This window comes from Calliopsis andreniformis, chromosome 9 (genome assembly GCF_051401765.1).
Source record: "Calliopsis andreniformis isolate RMS-2024a chromosome 9, iyCalAndr_principal, whole genome shotgun sequence".
Lineage (NCBI taxonomy): Eukaryota > Metazoa > Arthropoda > Insecta > Hymenoptera > Andrenidae > Calliopsis > Calliopsis andreniformis.
Genome location: NC_135070.1, coordinates 21,813,237 through 21,827,671, shown reverse-complemented (window position 1 = coordinate 21,827,671; position 14,435 = coordinate 21,813,237). Strand labels below are relative to the sequence as shown.

At 49.4% G+C, this 14,435-nt stretch overlaps 1 protein-coding gene across 1 annotated transcript in view; it reads right to left on the bottom strand.

Annotated features, from left to right (window-relative positions):
- Nucleotides 1-12,565, bottom strand: part of Tio (zinc finger domain-containing protein tiptop) — a 65,989-nt gene extending 53,424 nt beyond the window's left edge. The window contains exon 1 of the mRNA XM_076384733.1: nt 12,497-12,565. The gene's annotated coding sequence lies outside the window, so the exon portion shown is untranslated. The remainder of the gene's footprint in view (nt 1-12,496) is intronic.
- Between the last annotated feature and the right edge of the window lie 1,870 nt (nt 12,566-14,435).

Below are 14,435 nucleotides of genomic sequence, written 5' to 3'. Positions count from 1 at the left end.
GTTTTAAAGTCCTAGGTGTCTCGAGTAAACTGTACGTTCGGTCTTGTTTCACATCGTTCCGTCGTTATCGTGTCAACCTGGTAATTCATCGATAGCTGTGGACCAGCTCGATGAGGACTATTCGAGGTTTCGCGATTAGTCTATTGAGCACGAGTTTCCGTATACATATCTAGTTAAAAGATATTCTACAACGAGAAGGGAAGTTGGCGAAATGTAGGTAATAGGTGCCGTTTAACAATTCTCCAGAGTGCAGAAAATTAGACTCCGGTCACGACCTAGAAGTGTGCGATTTAGACTGGCAGATCCCTTAAACGAATCGGGGAACAGGAACGTTTGGGAAAACAGAAAGCAGCGTATCGAACGGGAAAGACAATAATCGAGTGTAAACAAAAAAAAAAAATACTTTCGGCACAGTGGTAGCGCGAACAATGGTAGCCACAAATCAACGGGATTATGCCACTATTTCACGCATGGCTATGGCTGGCTCGTATGATAAATCAAGCTGTCGTTGGGCCACAATAAACAATAACATTTGGACGGCCGGCTGGCGGGACGGCTGGTGCGACTCTTCTTCACTTAACTCGGTCATTCGCTCGCTCCAGCGCACGCTCCGATCGCACGTGTTATTTCCTCGGCCTCGACGCTCCCGTACGCACACCGGTTTTCGATAATAAATCGTTTCGCGAGGACATCGACGTGCGCGTGGGCATTTCGGCGAGGCCTGTCGTTCAACTTTTCGTTGCCTTTTTCTCCCCTTTCCTACCCCTCCCCCACCTCCCTCTCTCTGTCTCTGCCTCTGTCTCTGTCTCGCAATGACCACGCTATTAAATCTGTTACGATAAAGAGTCTCGCTCGTACCACGACCAGTTCCATCCGTTATCGATTTCCTCTCAGGCTTTGAGATGGGAACGATGTCGCGATACCTAACGCTATGCCCGCGAAAAATACGTTCGAGCGCGTTCAAAAAGAAAACGCACGCGCGAAGTTGAAGTTGAGCCGACGATTATGATTCTCTACGGATCGGCATAGAACGAATTCAAGTATTTGTTCGTCTGAGTATGTCGAACTCGTGAACCGGTCGTGTACGGCGATCGACCGAGCGTTCGGTTATACCCCCGCCGTCGACTAATTATAGCCTCCTATTTATTTTATTTACCCGTTTGCGCGCGAGCGCACCAGCGCCCTCGTCCACGCACACCGAGAATGGTGCTGCAGCCATAAATCAAAATTCCATTTCAACGTTCTAACGAAGGATCAAATAAAACACTTTAATTGACGTTTTTACGGCGACCGGCAGCCCAAGTCGAACTGCTGCCTGGCTATTCGCTCAACGACTGACCCTGCTCTGGCTCTTTTCTTCACTCGCTTCTCGCTGCGTCTCCTCTCCTCTCCTCTCCTCTCCATTCCTCTTTTCCCTTCTCTTCTCTTCGCCACCCCTCTCGTCTCGTCTTGTCTCTTCTTTCGAATACGGAATAGTAGATGAACAGTAGATGAACAGTAGATGAACAGTAGATGAACAGTAGATGAACGTTCTGTCACGATCGCTTCGAGTTGCCGATTCTTGCATTTTTCCATAACACAGGGCTGACAATGAATAGTTCAAGTCACTGCATGCAAAGAGTTTGGCCCTTTTCTTTGTTCGACACCGACGCAACTGCGAGAAAAGAGAGTAGAGCACGCATGCGACTGGCTGCGACGCGAAGATGACGGCGAGTAGGGTACGAAGGGTCGAGAGAAGAGAGGCTAGGGCGAAAGGGGGCAAAGGAAAGCGAAGGGAAGTGAAGGAGAGTAAAGGGACTGATGATTATAGTGTCGCAGTTATTGTTAAGAGCGCGCATCTAACCGCGTTACTTCCCGCTCACAGTGATTATCAGTAATTTCACGGTTTTCGGAAGAATCAGCGTAAATATAGAGAATGCCCCCTAGCCACTTTAATATCGTTCCTCGCCGATCAATAATAATAACGAAATACGCGGCTCTTGTCCCGGCCTTGCTATACCTTCTCGACGTATTATAGTAATTTCGCACGACGATTTCTACTCAAGTCCTCCTTCCATCCTACTCCCACCCCCTCCTTCTCAACTTCTCTTTCTTCCACCTCCTCGCTGCCCTCTTCACGGCGCACTGCTCCGTTCGAAAAATTTCTTGACTCAACATTCTTCCCAATTGTCGTAGTTTCGATTCGAGTCGATCGAAACGCAGACCAAACTATCAGTAGGTATGAAAAATTGAAATTAGAAGACTAATAGTGAAGTGAGGGAAAGGAAAACACGAGCGACGTCGAGTCGCCGCGCCGCGCCGCGCCGCGCCGCGCCGCGCCGCGCCGCGCCGCGATCAGTTGTGATTGACGCGTGCACGAGGGCTCGACGCGGCACGGTACAGCACAGTGAACCGAAAGAATTCTTAAACCGAACTCATTGCGGGCGAGGAAACAGCCATGGGACGAAATGGAAATAATCTGCTGGTTTCGATGTCGGGATAATGATACTCCACCTTTCAACCCTTTAAATATAAACGCACATCCTTGTCGAACCTGACCTCTCGTGCCACAACGCTCCTCTTGCAGCGGCTACTCTCCTCTCTCGCTTCCTCACCCTGTTTGATGCTCGCTTCTAGTTGTTTTGCGGTTTACGACGGTTCGCGTTACAACTGATTATTAGCTGCCCTTCCTTCAGCCTATCCTCCCTTCTTCCGTCTTGCTCCCTTTCCTCCCTCTTTCTCATCCCCGTCTTTCCTTTCTCTCCATCTCTTTCTCCATTATTATACGTGGCCATATACGGCCATTATGCCCAGACCCCGATATACAACACAATCCGCCGTAATGTTGGCCATAAAATTAAATTAGGGTTATAACACGATTTTTCACAAAGGTTCTGTGGGCCGCGCCGAACCGAACTGACGAGAGTCGCGGCGCCCGCGCCACACATTTTCGATCCTCCTTCTCCTCTCCAATGTTTTCTCATTCTTCATCCATGGCAACTACCTGCCTCGATCGAAGGTGTTCTCGTTCGATCGAATCCACGAATATTTTTTTAACGAGAATCTTTGACGTTAGAAAACTTTACCACAAATCGAATTTGAAAAAATTAACTCATGGCAAATGAAACGCGAAGTGCAGTGACAGCTTTCGCAAGAATAGCAATTCTGCAGTTACTAAACATTTACCTTATGTTCATCAGAAAGGATTGGTTAAATTGTTTCAATCGTTGAAATTATACCTACATAGTTCACGTCCTCTATCCGTAAGGGATTTATGAAACTGTACAACGATTTTGATCGTGGGTCAACAATGATAGACGACGTGGCGGTGCATCTATATATGCAAGAAACGGTACGTATTAATGTCAATCGGTAGAAATGCCCATGTCGTAGCAAAGCAACGAAGAAGTTAGGCGAGAAACGAGGCGACGTCTGACACTTGCCGAAATGGACACCTCTAAAAATGCTGAATATTTTCGGACGTTCGGGCCTGCGAATAGTTTACAGACTTTGGGTAATTACCTATCCTATGCACGAGCGATAGAAGAAACAAATTATTAATTTGCCCGATTTTATAGGGGCAATAGAACCATTTCCCAGATCGTTCACGTTGTCTGCCTTTATGAAGATTTCAAGCAAGTTGTGGATAAACGGACGACGGCATAGTCTCGGATAGAGAGGTAGGAGGACGAAAAAGGAGAGATAATAGAGCTATGGAGGGAAGTGAGAGGTGAAGAAGAGAAGGCTGCGACGAGTAGTAAGAGAGGAAGGGAAAGAACGACGCGAGGAGGATGGGGAGGGAGAGGGGTGAAGTTTCGGGAAGGAGAAGGCCGCGAAGAGAATTCGAGAGGCCACAAATCACAGAGCGGTGGTATGGGGGCGTTGGAAGTAGGGTTCGTCGGAAGGTAGAAGAGGGCCGGAGAGGTCGGAGGCAGCGATAACAGGGGGGTGAAACGGGTGGACGGTTGGACGGGTGGACGGGTGGTCGGGTGGTCGGGTGGTCGGGTGACGGGGTAGGGTGGCGTAACCGGGTTGGGAACAGGAGCGAAGTAAGAGGAGGAGGAGAAGGAGGGGGAGGAGAAGGTGGAGGAAGAGGCATAGGTAGAAGTAGAGGAGGAGTGGCAGGCTGCAGACGCGGGGCGCGACATGCTTTATGACGTCTGTTCATCACATCGCCCCAGTCCCATAAATTAGAAATCACCCCTTAGATAGCTGGCACCCATCTACGATGGCGTCAGTGCCGTATCGTGGGAGGCAGGGATCGCCTCCGACTCGACCGATGTGCAAGAAGGCGGGGGAGTGTGGCGATGGGCAGAAGAGGGTAACGGGGCGAGGGGGCGAGGGGGCGAGGGAACGAGGGGACAAGGGGACAAGGGGACGAGGGGACGAGGGGACGAGGGGACGAGGGGACAAGGGGACGGGGGAGAGGGAGACGGAGAGGGTGAAGGCGAGGGCGAAGTAGGGGGAGGGGAGGACAGAGGGGTAGCACGGACGACGGCAATAATTTTCACCGTATGTCACGGCGGTAGAAGAAAAAACCTGGGCATGGCTGCGGAGGATCGCACGAACATTCCTGTTGACCCTGCCGTCTTATGCTTCGTTCGCGTTTTGGACGCATAGAAGATTTAACACGATATGCGACCGCGAACAGGACTTAAAGACCATCTACGTTATCTTCCTTTAATCTTACGGAGACGTCGAGAGAGATCTCTCCTGAATTCAACACCTAACATCAGCGTAAAGCGAATGAATGCCAAAACTTGCCATAATGCGAAACCGAACGACATCTGCTGTTAACTACAGCTGCATGGTAATCGATTGATCGAGGTAAATCGATAACTGAAAGCTTCCACGCACTGACGATAGCTTGTTGCACTTGACGTTTCGACCAATTAGCTTCCTTCGGGAATCTTTCGACCCACACTGTATTGACACATCGATGATTCTCGCAATAGTGTGGCCGCCGATATTGTTTTTAAAAACACTAGACACCGAGACTAGTTATCTTTCTTTCATACTTTCATCTCTTTCCCTGACTTCTCGTTTGCTCATTGCTTTCCTTTTACTTTGCTTCTCCTCGTTGATTGACTACGAACGAATAGACTATCAAACTCGGTAGCAATATGCAGGTACGAGGCAATTTCAACGATTTGTCGTGTTAAAGGCAAACAATCCGTGTTGACTAAGAAAGTCAACTAAACTGGTCAAAACGAAAATTCCGTAGCAATGTAAGTATGTTGAATAGACAAGAAAACAGAAGTGAACAAAGGAGGATGCAACACGAACTTGCAAGCTTTGAAAGTGTTGAATCAAGGAAATTTGATAACGAAGCAAATGATGCGGACACGAGTTCAGCGTCGAGTTACAGCTTGGAAAGTCAGGAGAATACAAATCGGAGTCTCTGACAAAGCTCACGACCAGACGGATTTGTTGTCGAGGAAACTTTAATTGGTTTTCGAATCCTAACGATTAATTAATCTTCGATTGACTCTCGACTGCTAATGATTCATTACGAAGGATCTTGGTCCACAGGTTAGAGAGAGACTCGAGTGGAAGGTGGGACGATAGCGAAGATTCGTATTCTACTCTCGATCGCTTATCCCTCTGTGTCCTGCAACGAGACTCGGTCGATGCGACGAACGAAAGAAATACTCCGAAAAACAATGCGAATGATTTGCCGAAAGATGAAATGGGAAATTGCGAAACGTAATTGTCAAATGCTGAGAGCTGATCGATGAAAGAAGGACAGAGCTAATTGTCGACATTGATCCGTTCGATACGAAAAAATATTCGACATAGAGTAAAGCAAAGAGGTAGGATATGATGCAGCGGTAGCACCAGCAGCATCAAAAGTAGACGGCCGAAGAGGAGGTAGAGAAGGAAGAGAAGGAAGCGAAGGAAGAGAAAGAGGGAACAGAGTTGACAACGAGAAAGGGTAGTAGTGGTTGACTGAGGACGGTGGCGTTCACCAATACCAAGATCGTAGCGCTTACGTGAACGATACAGGGAGGGTGGGCGAGTTTGGAGTGCGGATTCGACGGTGAGGCGAAGCTGTCCATCTCGCGGCACGTCGCGGTAGAATGGAGTCGTGGAGTAGGTCGAGGGGTGGGTGGACGGTCGAAGGTGGAGGAGATGAAGAGGGGGAGGAGGTGGTAAAATGGGGGTGGCAGGAGGTGGGTGTTTGAATGGGGAGGGTGGTAGCTGTCGCTCGCCCGGGCAGCAGACGTCTTCTGACCCGGCCGGTGGCTCAACTCGACTCAACTAGACTCTGCTTGCTGGCAGGAGGCAGCAGCCGGAGAAGGAGCAAGAGGAAGTGGGTGCGCGGGGTCAGGGGAAAAGGAAGGTTCGCGGAGGAGACGAGAGGAGACGCGAGCAGAAATAGAGAGGAGGGTGGGTAGGTGATGGCGATGGTGAGGGGTGCGGATGGTAGGTGCATTGCTTTTCACGGGAGAAGGTGGAGGAAGTTGGGGTCGTAAGGGTGGCAAGCGTATCGATCCGGACGAAGCTTGGCTGACGGCTGACGAGGCCGTCACGCGAGACGAGACGAGTCGAGTCGAGTCGAGACGAGACGAGACGAGACGAGACGAGACGAGACGAGACGAGACGAGACGAGACGAGACGGGACGAGACGAGACGGGACGAGACGAGACGATACGGCTGGACGGACGGACAAACGAATGGAGGAGACCCCACTCCGATCTTCCCTTGTATCCTGGAACCTTGCATAGACGGTTGTGACGTCGGGGTGGATAAAGCGACGAGCTGTAGTAGACTCCGGGGAGAGGGTGGAGAAAGATCGTGGCGACCAGAGTACGGAGGACGGAGGAAGGAGGACGGAGGAAAGAGGACAGAGGACAGAGGACCGAGGGGCCGCGAGGGAAGCTCGAGAGATACTGCTTACTTCCCCTTCGGGGCCTTCTCGTTGCGAAACAGTACATACCTAGATTGTACGTGCACGGCCGAATAGCTCGACCACCGTGCCGCGATCCTATACTTTCCTTTACACTACCGTACTTTTCCACCGACCTGGTGTATGTACACACATGTACAGACGTACTTGTGGATGTCCTCGCCCCATGCTTCGAAAGCGAATACACCTACATACGTAGGCGTTTACGAATTTCAGCCTAGTCGTTTACCAAATTTTTAACCGAACAATATTATGACTTGGCCTTTTTGCGGGTATCAGTAAGTACAGGATGAATTAATTGTTGTACAGATTAAAGAGACAATTCGATGGAAAGTTTATGGTAGGAGCAAAAGAGGATGAATTCTTTTTTTCGTGATATCTCCTTAGTAATCGTACGGGTCCCCATTGGTTGGGATTACTTCTCGAAGTCAGGGATGAACAGCAGCGTTTTTACAGCCACCACTCGACTAAACCATGAACCGTGTCTGCTTCGTTGCCGCGACGTCCCTTCACTCTTAGCACCCTCGAACAAATCTGCCTTCTACCCACTCACCCTAATCTCGACCAGCGTCTCTGCGAGTCTCGTTTTACGCGTTACGATTGATTCGATGCCATGATTTACTTATTCGCATCAGGTGTTGAAGAGACCCGAGTATGTATTTCGTGGAAGCTCGAGGAAAGGAAAAAGAAGTGAAAGGAACGAAGATGCAAGGTGGCAAGTGTGTAGAGGGAATAATCGAGCTAAAGAAAAAGTATAAAATGAAGGGGTAGGAAGCGGGAAGGGAAGAGGTCAAACGCACTACCGCCTTCGCCTGTTCGTCCGGCCTTGTTGTCGCAAAAGCAAAAGGCTCTCTGCGAGCGTAAAGGGCAAACAGCAAAAGTCACTTAAGCGTGCCGGCACGTTCGACGCGCACGGCGCGGCTCGGCGCGACTTGGCGCGGCACGGCATGGCGTGGCATGGCGCGGCGTGGAGCGGTATGGCGCTAGGTAGCTCGAGGTGCTGCGATGCGGTAGCGGTAGTTGGTTTTCGAGTGGCTGGACGTGTCGGTTATGCGTTCTCTTGGACGGATCATCACCGAGGCAGAAAGGGAGTGGGAAAAGGAATTGGCAAAGAGCGATTTCTCCGGCGATTCGAATCCACGAAGAGGCACCCCCGTGAATCTCGAATGCTTCTTTTTCTTCGTGACGGAATATAAATCCTGTACGGTGGATCGGTGGAGCGGCTGGCGGAGGCGGTTGGCGGAGCGGTCGACTGGACGCTGGACGCCGCGCCGGACGCGTCGATATTCCAGGATCGCCGTTCTCGACGCGAACGAGTCTTAGTTGCTATTTCGACTGATTTATTCTCCGGTAAACTCGAGTCCGGCATCGTATCTCTCTATAAGAATAGTGCCGCGGTACGGATTTATTTCGGAGTATGGGTCAGCGATATACCTATATCTCACTCGACCGTTTGCCAGAGAAATAGGGAAAAGCAACAAATCCGCTGGTAAACATAAAACAACGATTCTGCATCAGGAGGGGACGGGCTGGGACGGTGACACGCTTTGATGTGCTGCCACTATCCGCGAGCGTTTCGCGTCTCGCGTCTCGCGTCTCGCGTCTCGCGTCCGCGCAGTTCCTTTATGGCAGCCATCGAGCATCTGTCGCACCGATGCGGCGTCTTTTTCTCCGGCTAATTTATTATATAGCATCGCTTAGAGAATGGCGCGAAGCGGAGAAAGATCCGGCAGCAGGCGCTAGTAGCCCGAGCATCGGCCGCGTCGCGTCGTGTCGCGCCCCGCCGCATCTCATCTCTCTCTCCTGGTATAAATCGGGAGACGGATCAGTCGGATACAGCGACGACGCTGGTTTTACGAGCATCGAAAATAGGGTGAGAGGATGCGAGAGCTCTCGCACGACCGCGTCCTCTCCCACTCGCGTTAAACGCGATGAAAACTCCCTTCGCGTTAAATGATTCACTCCGAATGAGAATACCTATCGACGAGGGCCGCGTCGCATCGCGTCGCGTCGCGTCGCGTCGCGTCGCATCGTCAACGACTCCAACTCGGTTCGCTGAACCAACGCGATCGTCCTGGCTTCGGCTTTCCGTTCAGTCGACCTCCAACGAACTGGCGATAATCGTTAACCGTCTGTTTCTCCTGCGACTCGTCATCGATCATGCTTACCTACTATTTGCACAGGTACGCGCAAATTCAAATGTTATTCGAGAAATATCGTGGCGACAAAAAAGTGCAAAATGAAAACGATGAGCTTCCTCCTCTAGTCAAAGTCTCATTTATCTCGAGATACAGATGCTGCATTTGGCATATTTGCCCGTCGATGCGATATCGCTTGTAAATCATGGTTACCGGAAATAATGGAAGTCGATTAGAAAGCTGAATCGATGTACATGCACAACGCGGAAACCTCTATCCCGAACCTTTCACGCATGGATAATTCGTTACGCGTCGAAAGCGACTTTACATTTGTCTTCAATCTATCATTTTTGCGTCAACTCGATCATCGTTTTTTTATTAGGAAATACTCTGCCACCTCGCAGCAAACGATTCCTCTTCTTATCTTTGCGCTTCGAAGGTTGCGCGACGATAAACTGCCGTGAAGTTTTCAACGTTTAGTTGTGGAACGTATGCGGGTTCCTGCTTTCCTGCTGTCACGTCACGAACCTGGCCAACTAAGGTCGTACCGCTTTTTCTATGCAGCTGATGGATTTATGGCGGCGAGGGAGTGAAGCATCAAGGTCCAAAAATCCGTCGGCATTGTTTGAGGTGAAAGTTTTGCGCAACGGGCGTCGTGTTCGCCACGGGTAACCGAAGGTTTTTACTGGGGTCGCTAGTGAAATTTCTACTTACGAGAAGCAGGTATCAACGGACAGAATTGTACGCTGTGTGTCCTGCTGCGTCCTTTTTCCAAACCGACAGCCATCGTCGTAAATTTTTTGCTGCACATTTCGCGAGGCTAATGCGTCAGGTAAAACGCATGGGGAAAATCTGCTTTTCTCGTTTGGCCGTTCCAATCCAAACTCCAGATTTTCTGTCTGAAAAGGCACGCGCCAAAGTAGGGGCTGAGAAGCTGGCATTTGAACGGTGCGAATCCTAGAATCAAGCACGGAAACTGCTCGAGGAACGCAGAACTTGATTTAGCCAAAAAATCGGTACATGTCGCAACCATGAACCTATATGTTGCATGAAACAAGCTTTGAAACGAATATTGATAGATATCGATACTCGATCGAATAACTGGGCAACGTCTGAATCGTGAATCGAGTCGAGTCGAATTGAACATTTCTATTTCGCAGCGTCGTGCCATACCGGTTTTGTCGAGTCTCGGGAAGAGACTCGCGTTGTTCGCGGTTCAGACGATCTAATAGCGCGCGCTGGCTTTATAATTCCGGACCTCCGAAAATATCTGGTGGCGAAGACGTACGTACGTACGTACGGACGGACAGCAGGCGTTTCAACGTGCGCGTGCGCAGACTCCAAGTACTCTTCCTGCTTTATGAATGGAGCCGTGGATCACGAGTTGCGGAGAAACGTATGGAACGGCACCCAGCTCAACCTGTGCCTTTCAAAGTTATTCCGACGATTTGTTTTATAATTAACGCGAATACCATCCGATTGGTGCAACCTGGACGTAGACCGAATAGATTCAATTACCTAGATGAAACGTAGATCAACGAACTGCTGCAGCCACTTGGGTATCGTGAATTCCCCAGCTGTATCTTCAATGAGCGAACATGACAAACGGTGCCTACTTTTCGTCACTGCCACTTTCTTCGTTTCGTTTTGGCGAACGTTAAGCCGCGAGGCAATTCGTTGTCCGATCGAGTGATACGCTAGAGATCGAGTTACGGACGACGCGCGACGATTACCTTTTCGAACATTAAGGCGAGAAGATGCCTCTAAACTGCACCTGTTGCGCCAGCTACGAATTTTCTGATAAATAGCCAACGCGTTAGACTAACGCGATCTGGAATCGTTCGTCCATCGCTCCTCAGCCCGATGCACATCGTCGATAAGTAATTGGAGCTTTTTCAAATCGATTCTCCGAACGAACAGTTTACTACCGTTTCTTCGATCACGCGTCGTGTTTGTACATAAGTAGATACCTATGTACATTTTCATCTCAGCCGACCTAACCGATCTCCTTGATATTTTACCAAGAATTTTTCAATAAGACAAGACCGGAATCTAACGGCAATCTTTTCGTGGTAATATACTGCTAATTAACTTCCTTAGAGTGGTAATCACGGCTCGATCGTATGCTTGATAGATGAGAGATCGATTCCTACGAATCGATGTGTGTCTTGGATCCTTTCACCGGGACATCGTAAATTGAACGGAGAAATTAGCCAAAGCCATGCGGCTTCGATTCGTACAGTGTATTTCGTTGCTTCTACTTTCGCTGCCGCAACCATCTTGATCGTGCTCGTTCTTCCAGTCGAAGAACAACGACCTCATCCACTGACAATTTCAACTAGCTGTTCGTATCCATGTTCGATGCACGCGTGTAACTGATATTTAGGTAAAGTACTTTCGCAGCTACGCGAAAAAGATCGGTGGCTTGTGGGGAAAAAGCCCGTCGAAAGGGTGAATCGGTTCGGAGGCTCTGTGGCAGGTCTACCACCGCGGAAGCTGGCGAAAAACTGTGGCGTTTACGGCGCCGAAACTCCGTAGACTGGTGTGGATTTATGTACGCGGCGGGCGTCCGCGCGCGCGCACAACGAGATTTATCGGCGCTTGGCCGAGTTTCGGTAGGGCAAGTTGAGTGAATTGTAAATGTTTCCGGCAGAACTTCACCAAGATGGCGTCCTCCACCAGGGGCGAGTTTGTTTACGCCTCATGGCTCCCCACGTGGGAAAAGCAGCATGGCGCGCATCGACCTTTCAAACTCACGAATTCTCTTGTCTTTTGCGCGCTGCATACTTCTTCTACCGATTTCTATTCGACTATACAATCACTCTCTCTTACATGTGCTTTTTTTGTACATTACAACAATGATAGTCGAAATATTGACGAGTAGGTACTCTTTACCTACTAAAGGCTTCAATTGTTGGACTTCCTTCACTTTTATCACTGCTCTTCTAATGCAGGAGAGGCCAAAAATACGATATTCAATTTGTTCGTCAAAATCGTTTTCAGAAGCGATCAAAGATATGCAGCTGATTTACTTCTTACAAATTCTTCATATCTATTGCTTCTTCTAAAAAATAACTGAATCGCGTCGACAAAATTAGTCGAGATCATTCCAAGTTCTTCGGTCGTAAAAGAAGTTGATCTCCCCGTTAGCTGAGTCTTTCGGACGCAATGCAAATATCGCATAGGCGTGATCGATAGAATGAACGCACAAATCAGATAGATAGATTAGAATGATGTGGAAGACAAACTGTGAGCATGGAAGAGCGTGTAGGTACTGTTGTGCTTTCGTTAATAGTACCTACATATTCTACGTGAAGAACAGACAGTTAAGAAAGTGACGACGACAGAAGGTTAATGTTAGGTAGAAAAAGTGAAGACAATGTTGAAAAGGAAACGTAGTTGACTAAACAGAAGGTATGTAGGTAGGTACGTACATAGGTATACTTAAATGATTTACGATCGAACTCACATTTCATGCGTTGTGGAGCGTGCTGTTTCCTTCGGGGCATCTGCGTCCTTCGAGGGTGTTCGATTATCTGTGCGGCCTCCAGGTCTTCTCTCCTTAGACGCAGACGTTCGGATCCCAAACATGTGACGTGCGTGTGTCGAAATCTCGTTCGAAGATCCGGAATAGATCTTCCGCGGGAAACTGTTGGAAGTTTCCCCGTTCCGCGCACTACAGTCACCCACTTGCACGTGTCCGGCGTGAAGCACTACTACCTTATCGCGATTTTGCCGAATCGCGACGTCGTTGTCGATACTCCAGCGATCGGCATCATCATTTTTCTCTTTGTTCGTTCCTCTAGCAGGTACACGCACGTCTTATTTTCTCGCCAAAACACAATTACGAGCTATCGTATACGAAAAGAGCGCGGAGATTGCAATTTGTGAGTCGTGATTAAATCGAAGTATTACACTGGTCGCACTTGAACGACAGCAAACATCCTCCAGTTTCATGATCCATAGAGTCGCGGCTAAACTATAACTCACTTCAGACGATCTCCTAATCACTGATATTTTACGTATCACTGTGGTATCTTTCAGCTGGTCCAGACACGGCTTGCAACCTCGGGATCGGCTCACTCCCGGTTAGATACGTAGAAAGCAGACCCGCTCGAACGAAGATCGGATACGTCGAATACATATGCCACACCTACGAATGATCCAAGATACAGCTGAGACAAATAATAATTTGAATTTGGATAACACTGAGCGTGAGGCGTATAGGTAAGTAGTTGAAATAATATGATTCGTTCCTCCGCGTCTGAACACGCTACAAATTTCGGACTGCACACTCCGCGATTTATCCGACGCGAATTGGATCTGAGAACGCACATTCACGAAAACATGGATCACGGTGGCCAGATCCAGCAGAGACGGAGGAACGAATGGCAGATCCAAGGATTTTCGAATCCTGATAATCGCACGATAACTTGTCTCTGTTCGACTCGTGTCTCGCGACGACGCCTTCTACTCAGTCGAAACGCGCGCACGACACTCCGCAGTACGTGCTTGCGTTTATACGTACGGAGCTACCGAAAGCTCATTCGGGACCGAAAAACGAAGAGCACAGAGACAAAGGAATAGAGGAGAAGGGGGCGAGAAGCAGACGGACAGAGAGAGAGAGAGAGAGAGAGAGAGAGAGAGGGGGGGGGGGGGGGGAGAGGGATAAAGAAGAAAGGAAGAAAGGATCGAGACGTGATCGCGCTTTTTTGAGTGTTCACGTACGTACGCTCGAGGGTTCGATCGAATACGCAAAGGTAAAGGGATGAGAGAGAGGAAAAGCGTACAAGATAATGCAAAAAAGGGAAAAAGCGAAGAAAGAGATCGAGACGGATAGACCGATAGGCGACTAGATATCGGAATCGCGTTGGTAGAGGAGGCGGGAAAAGAGAAGAGAGGAGAGAAGAGAGAAATAGAGGTAAGGTAAGAATGTTGGAGTAGAGGGCGAGAAGAAGAACAAGGTGCAGAGAGAAGAAACGGAGGTGGAGGAGGAGGTGGAGGTGGAAGCAGTAGCTACCGTCGTTCGTGGATCGCGAAATCGAGCGGGCGGCGGTCCAGCGCTGACTGACTACGGACTGGCGTCGCGGCGGCAGGCCGCGTGGTGGGGGGCCCCAGGAGTAGTAGTCCTCTTTCCCTCTCGTCTCCTCCGCTCGGTCTCGTTTCCTCGCTTGCCCGCGCTTCCTTGCTCTGCTCTTCTATCCGTTCTCTTCTCTTCTTCTGCCCCCCCCCCCCCCCCCCCCCCTGCACTCTTTCCGACTCCTTTGCAGTTTCTTTTTCCACTACACATTCGTTGCCTACGTTAGCGGCCGCATATTTATCCTTTACGAGGACGAAGCAAACGGCCGACACAAATGTAACGAAATAAACGAATATGCATATGATGCTGACGCTAACATAGAATTGAA